The 21,440-nt window shown below is 37.7% G+C and overlaps 1 protein-coding gene across 1 annotated transcript in view; it reads right to left on the bottom strand.

Moving 5' to 3' along the window:
- Window positions 1–17,877, bottom strand: part of klhl32 (kelch-like family member 32) — a 380,777-nt gene extending 362,900 nt beyond the window's left edge. Inside the window, exon 1 of the mRNA XM_039747603.1 lies at window positions 17,647–17,877. The gene's annotated coding sequence lies outside the window, so the exon portion shown is untranslated. The remainder of the gene's footprint in view (window positions 1–17,646) is intronic.
- Between the last annotated feature and the right edge of the window lie 3,563 nt (window positions 17,878–21,440).

The following is a 21,440-nucleotide window of genomic DNA, read 5'->3' on the forward strand; positions in this document are numbered from 1 at the left end:
TACTTCTCATGCGACGCTACGCATACTTAAAAGCCTGAACAGCACCTGTCCTTTTTGGCTGATTGCTTTGTTTCTCTCTCTTCTGACCAGACATCCTCTGCTCCTGTTGGGAGTCCCGGTCCTGTTGTGCTCCCCTATGATGTTTGTCTGTTTTTTAATCGAGAACTATCTGCATACTGAGTTTGTTTGACTTCTGAAAGAGACATGTTTGTTTGAAGTGTTTGAATAAAGTTCCTGTCTCTACAATCTCCTGTGTTTCTGTGCAATTCTGTGACCCAAGCGTGACACCCTGCAGCCTCACGGTCCATGGGATTGAGCCGCTACACTAGACTAGCCTGCCAGCATCAGCGCTTACCTCTGTGTGTTTGCGTGCAGCCAGTTCAAGCACAGTTGGCTCGGTGATTTACATCCGTGGCGTCAGTTGCACTTTGTACATATTGTACATATAGTTGTTTAAATAGCTTTTACAGTTCATTAGCAGTGTGCAAAATGATTAGTGTTGCAGTAATTGTGATGTTCTTTGCATGAAAAAAGTGTTCCATTAAAATTTCACTTTTTCTTTGTGAATTGTGATGTTTACTTAAAGTGCAGCAAAAAAGTATTTGGCGTCCAGGGATGCACTAACCCCAAGTATGAAATGCCAAAATGCCCTACACCTTCCAAGGCTTCTGGCAATGAAAACGCGCTTGCATGAATTACAGTACATATAGCGGCAACATTGGTATTTTACATTCTAGCACTGCAAATGACATATCAGTACAGTACTGTACAGTATGCAGGTTTGCCTTTACATTCTTTTTTTTAGGTAATGTATTAAGCTGAGTTTGAAATTAAATTAAAGTGTTTTGGGGGCATATTTAGGGTTTAAACTATAAAAATAGGCATTTTTTTTACCACATTCAAAATCTGCGGTTTTTCACAATTTGCGGGTGCTCTAGGAATGTAACCCCCGCGAATTTTGGGGGTGTACTGTAAATGTATGCCAAAATCTTAACAATCATGGCAGATGTTGCCTGAACTGTGTCATAGGAAATCAGGGGTGGTTTGCAGTAATCATGGCAGCTCTATACTGACATATATAATATGCCTGTCCTTCTATTTGTCAAACGTTCTTTTAGAAGAAAGTCCTGCATAGCTGGTGACTAAACTGGTCATCCACTGCACTCACACACATCTAAAATCACTAATAATTAGTTACTTTAAATTCCATGTTTCCCTAAAATGTATGTCTTTTCAATGTCCTAGAAAAACAAATGGATTGGGAAAAAAACTAGACACAGAGTAAATGAATAATTGCTATTAGATGACCAAGCCAGGATTTGAACCTAGGCTAATTGATCTTTGAGCCACCATAGCCAACCACTCTGAAACAACCTCCATAAACATACTGTTCATAGAAATCTGCAAGCTCTGCAAGAGTCAACAATAAAACTGAAAAATGAAAAGGAGACGTTGCCTTCGGCTATGCCAGCTGTACATGACAGAAGAGCTTATAATACATTGTCATTTGGCTCAGAAAGACGGATTTATTTGTTTCACTTGTAATTCCCTTTCAGACAAAGGAGCAGATTAGACAAGAAAAAAACTACAATCTCCAAAAAAGGTAGAGCTTTAACATTAGTAAAACACACAAAGCAAAATCATTAAAGCTAGGAAAACTTAAAAAGCACCAGTTTAGGTTAACAATAAACCCATTAAGATAACACATTTCATTACAAGTCACGTTTGGTTTACATCCTAATAATACATCCTGCATAAAGATTAGCCAGGACAGCATGTAGTTCTTCATGATGCTGGTCAGAAATAATTGGGCACAGACAATGACTATATGGGTTCATGAACTGTTATACAAAGAAGCAAGGAAAATACATTTTTCAACAACAGATTCCTCAGAAATATTGACAATGTAGAGATAACACAATCCTAGAATAATGCGTCATTCTGTTCAAAGATGGACAAACGTAAGCTGCAATGTGATGTGCAAGAACTCAGAACTCTTGAGAGACAAATGCAATATTTCAAGGAATAGAAAGTTCACATGTAGGAAGAGACTTTCTCAGTATCTGAGATCAGTCTGCTAATTTAACTCCATGCCATGCCATTCTTACTGCTGGACAAGGCAGCTTTTTCGAGACCACAGCTATGACAGAATCTGAGAACTTCAGCAACATAAGCAGGGAACCCAGCCTAAGTCATCTCTGCTTTCTCTAGCCGTCGCCACGCATAACCATTTCAACCCTTTCCACTCCCACAGTGTACCTGCAGACAGTGGTGGTGTAAGTTGTTACTGGAGACTCGTTTATGCACCAGCTTTCATTTATCAAATCACAAAACCTTTTTGTCTTGTATTTTTTTTTTGGTGCATGAGTTCAAGATATTGAAAGAAAAGCCCTGACGGTCCTTAAGAAGTACAAAAACAGGACTACTGAGACATTAACGCATGCTGGCATTAATGATATTCAGTATCAACAGTAAGAACTCCTGAAGGTGGACATCACATACTTTATTCAGGTCACAAAGAAGAGGGCCGTCATTTCTGGACTGCTGCCCATTCCCAGACAATCAAATGAAGTTTTCGCTGACACTTGGCTTTGGACATCTGGATTAAAGCCTTCTGCAAGAGACTGGTTTTTGGGAAAATGCACATATTTAATGTACTCTACTTACACTTGTAGTTGCACTCTAATATTACTATTACTTTTAAATGTATCACCCACTGTTACAAAACTTACCACTGGAAAGTAAAAATGTGAAATGTTGTAACTTTCATTTTGCTCACTTAGTCACGAAACACACTTGAGTGTTACATCATGTGTACATTGTGTAAGTTGTTATTATGTATTTCCAATTTGTTTTTCTTTTCTGTTAACTTTTTCTTTGAGATCTTGTAAAGCACTTGGACCTGCATCCTATGTATTGTCACACGTGTGATTAGGAGGAAGCTGAGTGGACCAAGTGGAGGAAATGGTGCGCTAAACCTACTTCTGTTATCTCTGAAGGCCAGATACGGGAAAACCTATCTGATTTAACATCAACAACGTCACTTCCGTTTCCGGTGCCAAGACTGACGTCACTTTCTGGTTTCAGTGCCAAGAGCAACAATCTTCCGGTTCTGGCATCAAGAACAATGTCACTTCCAGTTCTGGGCTCAGATGATATCACTTCCGGTGTTAGCTTTTAAAGCCGCCATCATTTCACAACTCAAGTCAGTTCAGTTTTGGAACTCAACCAGAGCACTCGTTTGCTTATTTCAATACTCTTTTGTAGCCAAGGACAATATATGTGTGGCTGCCCCAAACCCTTTTTTGTGTGTTGAGACTGATTCTTTCACAGTATAAACATGTGCAATACAAATAAATGCTGCTGTCGTTATAATTTCATTAAACACAACTGATTAAATATTGATGAAAAGAATTTAACATAACAGGAAGGGGAGTCAAGCTAAAGTTAGAAAACGGGATTTATTACAAAATGGAACGAACCTTAACAAAACTGGTAATGTCATTTCTCAATGTACTCTCCACCCTTCTCAATGTACTTGTGCCACCTGCCTGGATTCCAGCAGAATAAAAGGTTTTGTCTTGTCCTCACATCCATTCGTGCACCGCTTTCTTCACGTCTTCATCTGCCTTAAATCGATGACCACCCAGATGTTTTTTAGCGGTTCAAAAAGGTGGAAATCACATGGTGCCAAATCTGGCGAATAAGGAGGATGTAGTAATACCTCAAACTTCAGTTTCCCCAGACATGCCTTGGTGTTCTTAGCAGTGTGCGGATGGGCATTGCCTTGCAGCAAAATGACTTCTTGACACAGCAGTCTCCGGCACTTGGATTGAATAGCAGGTTTCACATTGGTCTCCAACAAGTCACAGTAACTTGCACTAGTGACCATTGTACCCCTCGGCATGTAGTGTTCGACAGTAACTCGGGTGTATGAGTGGTTGTGAGAACAAGACAAAACCTTTTATTCTGCTGGAATCGAGGCACTTCCAGACAGGTGGTGCAAGTGCATTGAGAAGGGTGGAGAGTAAATTGTTAAGGTTTGTTCCATTTTCTAATAAATCCCATTTTCTAACTTTAGCTTGACTTCCTTTCCCGTTATGTTAAATTCTTTTCTTCAATATTTAATCAGTCCTGTTTAATACACTTGAACCACCTGCCTGTAAGTGCCTCGATTCCAGTAGAATAAAAGGTTTTTCCTAGTTAACTCTTAGATAATAGTAGGCACTGTGGAATGGTAGCACAGTGCTGATGCTTCACACATTACAGACGTGGGTTTAAATGCTAGGCCCATCACTGTCCATTCTCCCCATGTCTTTAAATGTGCACATTCGACTGTAAATTGGCCCTGAGTGAATATGTCCAGTGATGGTTGTTGGATACTTGATAGGCTCTCTTTAACTCAGGTACAGTAAATGGATTACTGTAATGGAAATTTAGCAATTCAATAAGTCCCATTTTTTTAGTACTTTGTTTCAACTTTATGACAAGCCATGTGCTGCAAAATGGAAAGTCATTATTAAATCAAAAGATGACCATCTAGCTATAACCTAATTAAAGTATATTATAAATCAGATTGAACTACAGATAATCTAAATAAATTGTTTTTCTTTTTTTTTTTCTGAAGGGCAGTTGAAGTTCATTCATCTAAATAAGCCATATCCGTTTTGTATCAAGGCAGAGTGCCTGAACTGCTAAGTCAAGATACAGCATTTCTGTAGTCCAGCAGCCGGAGATATTCATGAATTCTACCTCCTTAGGTCTGTTACTAAATTATCCCTGTAAAGAGCTGTTGTTAGCACATTTCTGATTTCATTGACAGCTTCTAGAGGCTCATTTATCAGTCCCTACTTGGACTTCTGTAATTCTCTGAACACAAGTCTTTAACCATTGCTACAACTACCTGATAAATGCTCAACAATGCTAGAAACTTTGCATGGACCCCACCAACCATTAAGAGCACAAGACATTTGACCAATGAGAGGAGACCATCCTGTACTGTACATTTAGCTAATTAGATACAGTAGCTCATATCTCAGCTGTCCCGGTATCTCATTCAGAAACCTTACATATAAAGGTCATCAAGGTTTGTCTTCAGCTACATCACCTTGTAATTTGTTGTGGGTTCCTTTGACTCTTCTTTGTTCAAATTAGATAGCGAATTAGGACAATTAACACTTCAAAGGGATGCAGGGTGAGCTAAAAAGGGTTTCACTACATCCTATTATTCTACAGTATATAGGTGAACATGCACTTCTTGGCAGGATTATTATAACAGAAGGTTGGGCAAAGTATGTTGATACTTCATTCTTTCAGAACAGTGCTGGGGGCTGCTACTGATGTTAGTCAGGCTATCTGTATCTTTTAAGCAAAATTACTACATCCTGCATTGACACTAGCATCTGCTAAGGGAGTTTTACAGGGTGGAACCCAACTTGAAGGTACTTTTTTGAAAACATTCAGTGACACAGAAAATCCTGTAGGGTCACATTGTTAAAATCATCCACCCCTTCTGCTTGGCCTGAAGTCAGATGGGAACCTGGTGGCAAGTGTTTACTTGATGTAATGGTGGGGAGAGGGGACACTGATTTGAAAGGTCTTTTAAGATAACAAGGATTCCAAATGGACTAGTAGTATTGAGGTCAGATTGGGAAAAATAAATGTATAGGTAAATGCCAGTGTGGCACCAGTATTTAGAATCTTGACTATGTACATGTCTTACTTCTTCTGTTGGATACACTACCCTGTACATATGTTTCTGTTAATAAAGTAGATTACTTTCCTTTATTTGGAACACTTCATCTGGTATTATTTTCGGGTCTGCTCTGTACCTAAAAGTTCAATTTGTGTATATGATAATATCACTTACAGACACTGAGTAACAAACTGGTGAGGCCTCATCTGGCATACTGTGTACAGTTTTGGTCTCCAGGCTACAAACAGGAGATTGCAGAACTGGAAAAAGTGACTAGGCTCATTCTAGAGCTACAGGGGATGAAATATGAAGAAAGATTAAAAGAGCTGAACCTTTTTAGTCTAGACAAGAAGTTTAAAGGAGATGCAACTGAAGTATTTAAAATTGTGAAGGGAGTTAGTATATTGGATTGAGACTTTTCTTTTGAAATGACTTTATAAAGAACATGGGGGACAATTAATAAATTTTGCACAAACAGAAAGTTTTTCTTTACACCGAGATCCATAGACATAGATATAGATACTAAATAGTGTGGTAGACAGTAGGACTTTAGGGACTTTCAAAACTAGACTTAAGTGAATTAAGCAGACAGGACCAGCAAGCTTTGTTGTGTTGAATGGCCTGTTCTCGTCTAGATTGTCCTAATCTTCTAATATTCCAATGTTTTGAGCATAAAATTTTCTAATGTATATCTCTTCAATATTAGCTTCTGGAAAATAATGGATCTACTATAAGATTGACAGTTAAATAATAATATGTTTGGAATAATAGAGTATTGGCCTTTAAGAAAAGGTTATATTAGTGAAAGTTGTAGAATCGTATATAGCATATCAAAATACAAAGCCACAGACTACAATCAAAATGATAGCCAGCATATGAAAAGCAAGAATGTTAAGGAATTTAAAAAGCTCTTTCATTCTAATTTATTTCAAATTTCCCACTTTTTAGTTACATTTTACAAGCAAAGAACAGTAGGAGAGAACTTTGCAGGTTACAGCCTTATTACAGTACTTACTTGTATTAGGTTAATACTGAGTGGTATAACCAGTTGGCGCTGTGTCACAATGCAATTACATCTATAATAGATCTTATTATAAAAACATCTATGAGATATCTATTGGATCATTTCTTCAATGACAGGCTCATATTTGTTTTAATATACGGCAAAATAAAAACATACAGTAGCTATTATGAATATGAGGGGGTGCTCCAGCTCCCAAACTCAACACAGCAGACACAGGACACAAGTTAAAGGAAACAAAGAGCCTTTTTACTGCATAGGAAACTCTTCCCAAAGTGTTTCCTACTACCACAACCACAAGTACAAGAACAGCACAGCACAGTTATTCTTCCTTTTTCTCTCTCCATGTCTCTTCGTCTTTGCCTCGTCGTCCACTCTTCCCAGCAAGCTTTGCCAACCTTCCACCCAACTCTGGCTCAATTCTGTGAGGACAGCAAGTCTTCTTACATTGTCCAACCTGGAAGTGCTTCTGCTCTTCCGCCCATGAGGTCTATAAGCACTTTCAGGTAAGACTGAAACCTCATGTCATATGGCTCCTCAGTCTTTGAGGTGTCCAAAAGGGCTGAGGTAAAAAAAACTCCTAGTCCATGATGCCCTGTGGGAGTCCGGGGCACTGCTGCAATGCAAAGGAGCCGCCATGTAGTGTTTTGGGGGAGGCAGTGCCCTAAAGATGCTGCCTTCCCCCCATCCTTCCGTCTCTTGGGCATCCAGGCCAGGTTGGACTGCCAGCTGTCCCTTACACTATGTATTAAAATATTACTGAAATATATTTTCTAAAATGCATGTATTATATTAAAAAATATTTTTAAACTTGGAAAATATGTTGAAATATACAAAAATGGCAATAATTTACATATTTTATAATATATTTAGTATACTGAAAGATATTGTAATATATTTACCCTTGAAGTATATTTCAAAATATATTAATATACATAGTAATATATTATATATATACTGTATATCAAATGTATTTAATCTTCACATAGACTAAGTAAGAAATAAATCAAGAAAGTATAAAAGGCACATGTAAAAGCTAAAGCTAGAGCTGAAATGATATATTCCTTAATCATTTATATTAATTTCACCCTCTTACTTCGGCCACTGTATTCTGCTTTCAGAGATTTTTTCTACAGGATATTACCCTCTAACCACAACACATTTGCAGCATTCTTATTTACATGGAGAATTAGCTAGAGTCCTTGAATGTGTGGTTGTAGCTGGGGGGTAAGATCACATTTTGAATTCTAAATGACGCAGGATCAGTGCTGTGTTTAATGTCGTTACACTAGGCTCTTGTTTCCTAAAAACCCCATGCTAAAGCATGATCAGAAAATGGATGCATGAAATATTTTTAGAACTATTTGTCAGTAAATAAACATAAATTAGTCCTGTTTGACCCTTGGTAACTTGTTAACACAATATATAAAACACTTTTTAATTATCAATAATAGACTGATGACTCCTTAATGTCCTGATGTTTACAGCAAATAGTTTTAAGAATATTAAATGCTCTTAGCATACACTTTCCATGCCAAATAGCATTTTTCTCTTTACTTTAATATAACTGACAAAGAAGGGTGCCTTAAAGACATGCTCATTCTTTAACCAAATGTACAAACTGTCCTCTATATGTCCTGTGAAAAGAGGGCTACTCTCATTTCTGGCTACAAATTATACAGTATCTTCAGTTCATTGATACTGCTGAATCTTAGTATCGAACTGATTTAAATATGAGAACTGAAGGAAAAGAAAAGAAGCCTAAATTTTGATTAGGTGTGGCTTACCCCACAATTATATGGTAGCTTTTTTGCCTAGTGTTCAGTGAGGCAGCAAAACAACTTTACAAATGAAAGATTCAGCACTTCACTACGCATTTTCAGACTTGATAATGAAGTACAGATTGAAGAATAATTCACAGTCTGATAAAATAACTTTATCTTTTTATTTACCAGTTTCCCAAAACCACTTTCCTCAGTATTCCAATGAGATGGGGAGCCAGATCCTGTTCTGCAGCACATCAGGTGTGAGCCCTGGATAGTGTGAAAGGCCATCACAGAGAAACAGACATATAAATCACAAGTCTGTATCGAACCTGCTGTCCCTTTTAATTTGATACATTGGTTTGGAAACCTTATCATTAAGAATAAAACTGTCTAAACAACATTATCGAAGTAAGTAGTAAAGTGCCTCTCTCAATGCACTTTATCACAAACAAGCCAGACAGGAAGTAAGACAGCAGCTATCCTCTGTTTCTAAAATTTCATTTATTGCCATCATCTGCAGATTCAGGTTCTCAAAGGTCAAAAGCAATAAATTTAAGAACTCTTTCATCCCAAGAGCTATAAGCATTTTGAATTCTTGTAGTTGTAGGCATATTGCTGAATTGTGAATTATTACTATTAGAGTTATCTCTAGAAACCTATTTTGTGTGTACTGATTATAACAATGGCTGTCATAAGTTGACTCTTGGCTTATTTTCTTGTGTCTGTGTCACAATGTATTATGTTTTGCTTTTTCCTGCTTTATACAAATTCCCCTGTGAGATAACAGAAAGTCTACCACTGCATCAGCTCTTTTAACACTGAAATATTTTATAATTAACTGATGACATCAGTCATTATTGTCCTGTTTAAAATGTGAAACAGATGCTAACATACTAAATCCAAATGAAAACTGATATTTTTCATGCTGTATTTCCCTGTGACTGACCTGTGGCTGTCTTGTAGCCCATGCTGTTGGGATAAGCTCAGAGATACTCTATCAGAAGTTTCTCCATTAAACCAACACTGATAACAATGGGCACATGTCAGTGTGGAAATTTTTCAAGATATTTTGGCTTTCCATCCATTTTCCAAAGATGTCCTCATTAGCTTAACTGGTGACTCTAGATTAGCTTTATAGGAGTGAGTGTGGAAGAGTTTGCGAGTGCATCCTGCAATTTCCCAAGGCAACAGCCAAGGTTGGTTGTTTCTTTTACCGCAGTTTGCCAGCCCACACTCTAATCCTCATAACCCTAAATGGGGTCAAGTGGGTTGAATCATGGATGAATAGATGGAATGAATGGATATTTTTTGGATTCACAAGAATGATTCATTCAAAAACAACATTCACAAACTGCTCAGCTCAACCCTCTCAGGGCTACTGACAGCACAATGTTAGTTTTGTTTTACTGTTTATAATGGTGAGAATTCATATCAGTTTGATCTATAATTATGTAGTTGATTTGAAGGACTAGCCTCAAGAGTTTTAAAAGTTAAGCCTCAAGAGTTTTAAAAGTTAAGCTCTGGTTCACTAAAAACTAATTCAAAATAATGTCAATTAATTGCCACATACTATGCCACATTGTACTGGAGTAAACATTTTCTAATGCATACCAGACATTTTCATTAGGTTTCTAAACCTAATGCTGCCTTTCAGACTTGGATTCTTTAAAATGAGAGCACACATAAATTGTCTAATACAACTAAACAGCAAATCTGTGATAAAATAGAAAACTTGTAAATATGTACCTTTAATGGTGTAATCTGATTAGATGTGACTCAGAGCAAAACAAGTCATTTTCTTAGCAAAAGGAGGTAAAACAAAATGTAATTAGGGCTTCACAACCTTTGTGAACTGATGAAAATGAGAACCAAGCAGAGCATTGTAAGAGGCTGACTGAGCAAGTACACAGCACCATACAATGACAACTGACCAGAGCAAATACTACAGGCAGAAGGCACTGTACATCCAACCTATTCTTATTAAGAGTGTCATATATATGTCAGAAAGCATCATATACATGCTAAAATATTGGATGCTAAGCGGGTATAAGAATAGCATGCAATATAATAAAAATAATAATAATAATAATACATTTTATTTATATAGCACCTTTCACCATGATCTCAAGGCAGTTAATAGAATTTTTTGTTTAGAAATTTTACATGTATTTTTGTAAATCTACAGGCATATTTCAATTGAGTAATTTTTCTAAAATTGTTTGAGTGGTCATACAAAAAAATAAAATCATCACTATTTATAACCCCATCCATTTCTGAACCAGTTCTTTCCAGATGGCCTATCCTGACAGAAATGAGATAGATAAAAGATACAATAAGATAAAAGGCAAGATAAACGTTCATCACAAGTCACACTGGGCTAAATAAGCCTCATCAAACTGTCTTTGGATAATATGAGGACAAAAAAATGCAAATTCCACAAGGAAGACACTCCAATCAGGATTTAAACTAAGGTTCAACCACAATGAGGCAACAACTCTACCTACAGTGTCCTTATGTCCAATACAAAACTGCCCCTTTTAGTTGAATTTATTTAAAACATATATACTAGAGGGATTCACCCCCTGCTCGCTTTGCTCGACAACCCCCATTTTTGTTTTTCCATGTACACACTTTCAAGATTTTTTTTTTCTTTGAATTGTTGCTATTTCATTAGTTTCACTTTTATTTCAGAACTTCTGTAAACACAATATTTGGAATTTTTCGAGTCCCAATATGCTGAATCTTTTAAATCAGCTCTGTGAGACGTGTTTAATCACTTTGTACCATAATTCAGGATTGGTTTCTCTGTTTGGAATTTCAGCACAGACAAAATGATCTACATCATCAGCAGTTAATAATTTATTTTGCAAAGTAACCAATAAATGCACATGAGTTAAGCTCAGTTTTTGAAATCCTCTTGACTTAAACTTCAAAGCCTTACAATATTTACATACTTCTGACATATCACCTATGTCCATATACAGTACAGTATTAGATCTCTATTCGCCTTTTCATTATTTCTCAGAGTAATCATTTCTCTTTCTTTGCGCTAATGCAATGTTTACTTTCTTTGTTTTGACACTGTCGCTTTTTTCTGCTGGGGGAGTAAATGCTAACATTACTCAGTTATTGTCTGCTTTTTTTTATTTTTATTTTTTTTCATTTTTATTACTATTTAATTTAATATTGTTTCTTTGTATCAGTATACTGCTGCTGGATTATGTGAATTTTCCCTTGAGATTAATAAAGTATCTATCTATCTATCTATCTATCTTGCTCTGCATGTGTTTTGCACCTACGTTTTTTTTTATCTTTTGAATTCCAGTTTTCATTATCTCTAACCTGCTCTGCATGTGTTTGGCCCCCTTGTTTTTTAACCTCTTTATGCCGTTTTACTTTGTTTTCTCCTATGTCTTTTATTTCTGACCTCACTTTATCCTGCTTTTTTTTCAATGACACCTGGGGCCTCATGTATAACGCTGTGCGTAGAAATCGCACTATAACATGGCGTAAGCACAAAAGCCGAAATGTGTTTATGCACAGAAAAATCCAGAATTACGCCTATTTGAATATGCAAATCAATATAAATCGCCCTTAAGCACAGCCTTCTGTGAAAAGACAATGGGAAAAGCACGGGGAAAATATAAGAATTTCAGCGAATACCAAGTGGAGGCAAAGGAAAAACATACTATTTGTTCAAATAAACCGTGGTATAATCAACAAAATGAAGTTGATCGAGTGACATAGCGTGTTGGAGAAACTTGAAAGCTCACATTCACAAAATCGCACAGTGCCGGAAATAAACAAGAAGTCACATATCAAAGTTGCCGTGAAAAGAAGAGTTGTAAGCCCACTGTCTGAGTGTCATATGAAAGCTTATTAGGGTACAGAGAAAAAAGGCACATGGTGGGGAAAAAGCACGAAATGTCAACTTCAATCTCGACATTTCCACTTTAATCACATAGTTTATTTTGTCATTTAGTAGAACATTATAAACTTCATCTTAAAATCGTTTAATTAACCAGTTTCTCAAATCACATCGTAATTAAAGTAGCACGTTAAATGCTTTGTTTTGTATTTGATCTTCTACTCGTATGTGATCTATGTGTGTGAATCACTACTTGCTTCTTAAACTGGCTCTCTTCCTCCAACTGGACACAGAGTCCATTACATTCGTGATATTACAGCTCTCTGAATAACTAAAATACTGAGATGTATACGTGATGTCATTTTCATGATGATAGGAGTTAAAGCACGTTATTAAACATGTGTTTCACTTCGATGAAATAATTTATTGCAGCAGTACTCAGGGGGCTCTAGGCTTGTGGTGGCACTGGGCAGAGGAAGAATCGGTGGCTCCTTCGTCGGCCAATGTCAGTAAGGTAGCTTATCACGGTGGATGGCCATGTCCATTGCGGACACTGCAAAACAGCCTCGTGCTCATGACACAAGCATTTATCTTTTGTCGAAATTTGTCGCTGCGTTTTTAGCTGTGTTGTTATTTTCTCTTTCTGTTTTATATTCAATATATATTGGCGTAGCCGCCACTGCAGTCCTTGCTTTTCTTTCCCCAAGTAACCGATCGCCACACAATCAGCTCTGTAATAGACGCTAAGCCATCTGTAAGCTTAGCGCCGATTCTTCAAAACATTTAAAGAACATTGAAATATCTTCGTAGTACATGTTTAATTATTCTATCCTTCACGACACTCCCAGTGAAGAATATAGATTATTTAAATGAAGTTAAAGTTTTATCTGTATAATTTAACAAACATATTTTGCTGCATTTCACCTTAAAAATGATATCGTCATCATATGTAAATACGTGCTTTATAAAGTGGCTCAGGTTGTGCGATATTATAACTATAGTGCAAGTTTACAGTGGGGTGATTGTAGATTAAGTGCATTTAAAGTTCTTGGGATTAAACTGTTTCTGAACCGCGAGGTCTGTACAGGAAAGGCTTTAAAACGTTTTGCAGTGGCTGAGACAGCGTGTCCTTAAAGCTGTATACCGATAATTCTCTTTCCGATCAGCTGCTGCTGTGATTCACACTCAGATACAGTGATATAAATACTCCGAGTCGTGCAGTGAGAGTAATATGGAAAAAGATGATCCGCTGTGGCAACTCCTAACGGGAGGAGCTGAAAGAAGATGAAGAAGAAGAAGAAGGAGAAGTGAGAGTAACAACGCTAAAGCAGTTATGGTATTTGGAATACTATGGCTGTTCCCTGGACCAATATATTGTTACGAGTTAATTACAATCAGATGCATTACACTAATAAACAATATGCGGTTAGTTTCAGTGTATTTATAAAGCCGCGTTATGAAAATAATGAGTAATCACACAAGAACAGTACCATTGCTTTGACGCTGGGTGCCGCCAGTTTGCAAAACCGAGCGGAGAACTTGCGTACGACAAGGCATGAGGTACCGTGGAAAAGTGCGTGGCTTTACGCCAAGTGTAGGTTTTATACATCGCGATTTGAACGTGGAAAAGTTCTTACGCAACATTTCTGTGCGTACGCACCGTTTATACATGAGGCCCCTGGTCCGTGGTGATTATTTTCCCTTTTTTCGAGTAATAATTTGCTTTCATAATCTCTAACCTGCTCTGCATGTGTATAGCGCCAACATCCGGATTGGACATGCTTTTTTCTCAATTCCACTTGTTCCGGGCTGATAATTACTTTCCTTATTTTCTGAATTTGCACCTAGATTATTCTTTTTCTTTTTTGTCTCTCCAATGCTTTTGAGTCTCTTTTCTCCCAGCCGCTGCTTTCTTCTTTGCTTAGTCGTCTACGTTTCATTTATAACATATTGTCCTTATACGCTTTATATGTGCTGAGAGCCCTGGATCTGTGTGTGCTCAAAGCCAAAACACGACTGAGTATGTTGCTGCCCGTACTCTTATTTGGTTGTAAGTAGGACGTGTCTTGCAAGAATCTCATGTTCTATGTCATCGCGAGACAGTCCTCGGTCAATCTCTTGGCACAAAGTCTCATGTTTAAGGTCCCCGCGAGATGCTCCGTGGCAAATCTCTTTAGTCTCGCAGGTCTTTTAAGTGTCTTCTGTGAATTTAATGTGAAGATCACGTCTCGTTGCCCTACTGTCTCTCCAGGATTTTTTTTTTTATAATAGAGAAATATGTATATGTGTACACCAATTATCCACAACATTAATACCACTGAGAGGTGAAGTAATAACAATTATCTCATTACAATGACACCTGTCAAATGGTGGGATATATTTGACAGTAAGTGAAGAGTCAATTCTTAGAGATTTGCTGGAAGCATTAAAAATAGATTCCTAACCTTGTCTGAGTGACTTTAACAATGGTCAAATTGTGATGGCTAGATGACTGGATCAGAGCATCTTCAAAATTGCAGGTGTTGTGGGTTGTTCTCGGTATTTAGTGGTTAGTACCTACCAAAAGTGGTCCATGAAAGGACAACCAGCGATAGGGTTATGGGTGCTTAAGGTGCACTGATGCCTGTAGGGAGCAAAGGCCTTTCTTTTGCATATGACACAGGTAGTCGGCATGTACTATTTAAGGAAGCAGCCAAGTGAGGACGGCTGTGAGGTGTTTGTTTCTCAAACTACAGACTCTGATGCCTTCCCTCTTGTTTTTCTGCGTTGGTTAAATCCAGTTTACTTTCTTCTGTCAAGACAGCAGTGAGCACGTTTGTATGAAATCATCATTTTTAGGCAATCTTTGCACTGAATAATCTTTATTTTGCAAAACAACAATAGACTGAGGTGTTTATTGAGAAAGCTGTTTCATTTTGACCATTTTAGTCCCAGAATTGAACTTTAGGAATGTTGGCATTTTGCAACCAAAGAAAAGATAATTTATTTGCTTTATTACACAGAATAACAGGTTTCATCTGTCCTAACACAATTACAAAGATTTCTTTAGTAACCAATTCGAATTTAAACTTGATGAATTAAGGATGAACTAAGAGAGTTACCTTTAGGACACTGGAGTAATAGCTGCTGAAAATGTGACTTTGCAGGCATTTGTAATTAATAATTTGTAAATCAGTCATTTGAAACTTTAATAGCCTTTTGCAAAATAAATAATGTCTTAACTAGCTGTATTTTCAACAAAAACACACACACAAAAAAAAAAATTTTCATCACTAGTGTAAGGTACCAGATGATCAGTTCAAATGGTTTCCTCAAAATCTGACCCACGTTAGACACTTTTATGGAGGAACACAATCTGTGATTTGATGTGCTACGTTGTGGCCTATCGCTTTAAAGGTTCATTTGGCATTTCATGTACTTAGATGAGAATTCTTTTACTTGCCATTTCATTTTGTTAAGGTATGTTAATCAGGAAAATTAAGTATATGTGCAGTAGAAGCAGTGTAATGTATTTTTCAATAATCTGACATCATAATCAGGTTTCACTGTGATTTTTTTTTTTGTGATTTTGGGAATATTTAATACCTCCAAGGTTACAGCCAAATATCCAGTGAAACTGAAAACTACAGAAATAAAAATGGGCACTAATTTGAATCCCAAATTAAAGTGTAACCAATTTTGTCCCACAAAGTGCCCCCTTCTGCGGTGGGCTGGCACCCTGCCCGGGGTTTGTTTCCTGCCTTACGCCCTGTGTTGGCTGGGATTGGCTCCAGCAGACTCCGTGACTCTGTAGTTAGGATATAGTGGGTTTTATAATGGATGGATAGAAGTGCCCCCTTTCCATGTTTGTGCCACTGCCCACCAAAAGGTTTGTGCACTTCACAGACTAGAGGGTTCAAAAAGCAATCGAATGTTGAATGTGTTTAATTATATATGGCTTCAGCATGTAAGAAGTGGTAAGATCTTCATCATGGACCTGGTAAACATATGGTGAATATTTCAATTCTTTGAAAACATGATTAAATCAGCTACTAGATAGATAGATAGATAGATAGATAGATAGATAGATAGATAGATAGATAGATAGATAGATAGATAGATAGATAGATAGATAGACAGATAGATAGATAGATAGATAGACTAGTAAGGAATATTGGGTCTATGTCATGTTTGCACGTTCTCCCCATGTCCTAGCATTTCTCAAGTTCATGTGTCTTGTATCCCAAAGACGTTCTTATTAGCGTAATTGAAAAACGTGAATTGACTCGAGATGAGTAAAAGTCTCTGTGTGACTGTGATGATTTGTCGAATCATTTGGTCTCTGCTTTGTATTCTGATTTGATAGGTTTCGGTCCTCTCTACCCTTAAATAGATTAAGCGGGTCTACAAACGGAAAGACTGCTGAGCCTCCATTTATATGTGGTGCATCGATGATTGGAGCATAAAGAGGTACAATATTTGAGATACGAACACCAGCTACAGGTCCACTTCAAATACTGTACACCAGTTCTGTCGCCACCCGTCTACAGCGCGTTACCAAACACACAGGAGTGCACGCCGTTTTGCACTTAGTTTAAATTGCTAACGATTCATGAGTCACAGTAATCCATACTGATTACTTTGCTTAAACCAGGCTACATCACATTCATGCCCCGTTTAGCCCTTTTACGTCCTGTTTTATTAACTCCTTTCTGGATGTGTCATACCAGACCGAACTTACATATATAATTTACTTCATACTTTCTAATGCTTTAAATATCCTCTTGTAATGCAAAGTAAATTGCTCAGTGTAGAATTCTAATCGCAAAAAGGTCTGAGATGCTCGTCGTTTTAAACTGGACACACTAACATTCCTTATAGATGCGTAAAAGTGTAACCAGTGTTCTTATATTTTCTTATTCTGCGCGAGTGATCCGTCTCATCCGCTCACCAGTATGAGAAAGGTGAATCAGAAAATTGCAGAACCCCGATACCATCCACTTGTCTGAACACAGCATCAAGCTACCAACCTTTAGCTTACGTGCACTCCTGAACCCTGGGCTCCCGTGTTAAAGGTTTCCGAGCAACGGGACGATAGCAACCATGCAGTATAAACAAAATTTAAAGTGGATCAAGACAGCGGCGTAATCCTTTGCTGAGCAGTTGTGATCTAACTGGTGAAAGACTGGCGGTCCGATTCCATACGTATCTGCCCTTGTTAGCGCCGCATCATCTTCATGTAAAAAGCAGACCGCCTGCACCTCATCACTAACCTTGTCACATTCGTGCTGAGTATATTTCATTATACACTACATACCTCACAAGGCTAGATGTGCCGATGCCATTAAAGTCCTTCTTCTGTCCTGTCACCTGATATTCCGCATTTGGTCAGGCAGTACTATTAAAATAAAGGTAAAGAACAATGTGAAAAGCAGATTTTTGCTTCTAGGTCTCTGCTCAAGCTAGCTGCTACACACGCTGTCAATAGGGTCACAAGTAAACTCCGCCTTCGACCTCAGCTAGCATCAGATTAGTGGGGAAGGCACAGCTCCACCTAACGTTTAAGCTTAAGGAGGCGTGCAAAATATCAACCCTCAATATCTTTCCGCGTTCACGTATCACTGTGCACGCGCCAACGACCGTGCGCGCTCACAGCCTCAACGGTTGTTTGTCATCCCACAAGCTATTCCTTGAGCTCACCGCGCTCCTATTAGAAAACCTATCGCGATGAGTCTGCGCACTTCATTACACCCGGCGCTGTATTTAATCCACTTGGTACGTGGCTGCTTTTAAAGACATTACAAGAGTGGAAACAGAAAACAGCAACGCCCCCACTTTCAGCCACATTTTTGCCTTTGTCTGTGCCAGCACAGTCCATTACATCATTACGCAAGTGTGCTCCAGGGTAACATCAGCAGAGTCCTGTATCTAATATTTCAGAATTATTATTGGAGTTACCTAAATGAGGATTAGTGAAGTTGTGTGCTTTTGGCTATGATGTGTTCTGATGGTTAATGACAGGATGACCGCATTGGTTCTGCTATGTATAACTGTAAATTAAGGTAGTGTTTTAAAATCCAGAGTGGTATTAAAATGTAAAATTTTGAACAGGTCCATTACTATCTATCTATCTATCTATCTATCTATCTTATAGTGCCTTTTCTATCTATCTATCTATCTATCTATCTATCTATCTATCTATCTATCTATCTATCTACTTACAACGGATTCAGAAAGTATTCAAAGCTCCTCATTTAAATTTAAATTTTGTTATGTTGCAGCCTTATGATAAAATCATTTAAAATTAAATTTTCTCCACATTAAACAATACTCAGTACCCCAGAATGACAAAGCAAAGGCACAGTTTTAGAAATGTTAGCAAATTCATGAAAAATATGAAAATTGAGATATAACATTGACAGAAGTATTCGTACTCTTGGCTGTGACACTTGAAATCTGTCTCATTGTTGAGATGTTGCAATTGATTGGACATAATTAGGAAAGGTACACGCCTGTCAGTATAAGGTCCCACAGTTGACAATGTGTAGCAGAGCAAAAAACAAGTCATGAGGTTGAAAGAATTGACAGCAGAGTTTAGGGACAGGATTGTGTTGAGGCATGGATCTGGGGAAGGCTACAACAAAATTCCTGTAACAATGAAGGTTCCTAAGAGCACAGTGGCCTTCATAATTCTTAAATGAAAGAAGTTAGGAACAACCACAACTCCTAGAGATGGTCACCCAGCCAACATGAGCAATCATGAAAGAAGGGCCATGGTAAGCGAGGCCACATTCAAGCTCGCTCAGACTATGAGAAACATGATTCTCTGGTGTGATGAAACCAAGATTAGTGTCATGTCTGGATTAAACAAGGCACCACTTATCAACTCTGCAGTACCATTCCTAAGGTGAAGCATAGAGTTAGCAACATCATGCTGTGGGATTATTGTTCAGCAGCAGGGACTGGGAGGCTAGACAGGGTTGAGGTAAATCTGAATGGAGCAAAGTACAGAGATATCCTTAATGCAAAACATCTCCAGAGTACTCTGGACCTTATACTGGACCTAACTGTTTATCTCCAACAGGATAGTGACCATAACATCTAAGCAAAGACAACACATGAGAGGCCTAGAGGCACTGTTGGAATATCCTTGACCCTGCCAGCCAGTCTCTAGACTTGAACCCTATCAAGCATCTCTGGAGAGACCTGAAAATAGCTGCCCACCAATAGTCTCCATCCAACTTGACAATGTTTGTGAGGGTCTGCAGAGAAGAATAGCAGAAAATCCCCAAATTCAATTTCATGAAGCTTGTTGCATGATACCCAAGCAGACCCCAGGTTGTAATTGCTAGCAAAGGTGCTTTAACTAATTACTGAGTAAAGGGTCTAGCTCAGTCTTCATTTCTGTGGGGTAATTTATCCTGGCCATTGTTTAAAACCTATGACTTTTTTAATGAATAGTGTCTTTTTTTTCTTTGGATCATTTTGTTATATTTTATCAAACAGACATTCCTACCTTTTTCACTCAAGATCAGTTTCACTGTTACTGACCAGGCACCCATTCTCAAAGTAATATAATCCAGTTCAGGGTCACGGACTGCTGTGAAGGACAGTATGCTAATATATCTACACATCTACTGTATATATTTTTAGATAAATATATTTAATTACCATCCTTATACATATTAGGCTTTTTTACACAAGGTGACTTGAAAAAAAATCAGAATAGATACCAAAGGAGTTAAAGCTAACAATCTACTGAGAATAAAAACATTTGGTGGAGTTTTAGAACTTCAGGCAGTATGAGAATACAATGGTAAAGAAGTAACCAATAAACAGAGGGTAGACAGAGTTTGGAAAAGCTGTTCAAAATATAAAGTAGATTAAGTAGAGCACAGTGGTAGAAAGCATAAGTGGGATGAGGTGGACCTCAGGAAATGTCTGACGCTTGGGTGGCTGGAGCACAGTAATGGATTAAGTTTTAAATTAGACCTCTACAGATACTGAGATAGAAGAGTTTGTGTGAAAAGAGAGAATGCATCACTCAGACGGAAACATTCTGGACGAGTTCAAGATGTTGCCTGAAACTCCTGACAGAAGGAATTGCATCAGAGACTAAGAGCCTCAGCCTAAAGTTGAGTTAATTGAGTGAGCATCTTTATTATTTCAGAAAATGAGTATCTTGTTTCATATTTACGTAGTGTTCTATACCAAAGGGCTATACCAAATGGAAAAAATATCTTTTATTCAGACTGTGTACTACTGAAGCTTATTCTGCAGTGTTATATTGGTCAATGTTTTCAGACTGAATAAATCAAAGCCAAGATGTCTAGCTGGTTTAGGGTACAACTGACTACCCTGTTTAATGATGCAGCTTGCCTCTCGTTCCTGTGCTGGTCCACTAATGATGAGTACTTCTTGGATTCATGTAGTTTTATACTTCAAAATGGACCAAAGGTGGGACCAGCTGCAGGTCTTATGATTGCATCAGGGTCCTTCAATTGCTTGCAGTCTTCTTGGCTGAGGGCAGAAATGGTTAATTGCTGAGTAATTCTGAAATCGTTCCCCAATGTATGCTTCATGTTGGACTCTGTAAGACTAGGATTAACTTTGTGCATGTGACACCAACTACAGTACATAAAGAAAGTACAGTTACTATAGTTTAAATGACTCATTAAATAAGAAAACCCATAGCCACATTTTTTCTTGCCAATAATTTGTCATAGGTTATTATCAATATCAATTCATTTGTTGCCATGTCTGAATTGCTGTTAGCAGAGTAAAATGTTACCTATAACAGCAATTTAGCTTATTTCAAACTGGGCAATAGTTCATAGGTTCTACTGTATCAAGCCTAAACAAATAATTCAGGGCACAAATACGTCAAGAGCCAAAATAATTGTCAGATAAGTCATAAAATTTATGTTTTTTTAATTAAAACTGTTCCAACTTGATTTTAAAAGTCAATATTTTTTCTAACTACTCATTCAGATTAGAGAGAGAGCTCTCGGTGCCGGGTAAGGTCCTTGCTAGGGTTGTCCTCAATAGGATCCGTGATCACTTGCTCACCTACCAGCGACCGGAAAAGTCTGGTTTTACGCCTAAGAAGTC

This window comes from Polypterus senegalus, chromosome 3 (assembly GCF_016835505.1).
Source record: "Polypterus senegalus isolate Bchr_013 chromosome 3, ASM1683550v1, whole genome shotgun sequence".
Taxonomy (NCBI): Eukaryota; Metazoa; Chordata; class Cladistia; order Polypteriformes; family Polypteridae; genus Polypterus; species Polypterus senegalus.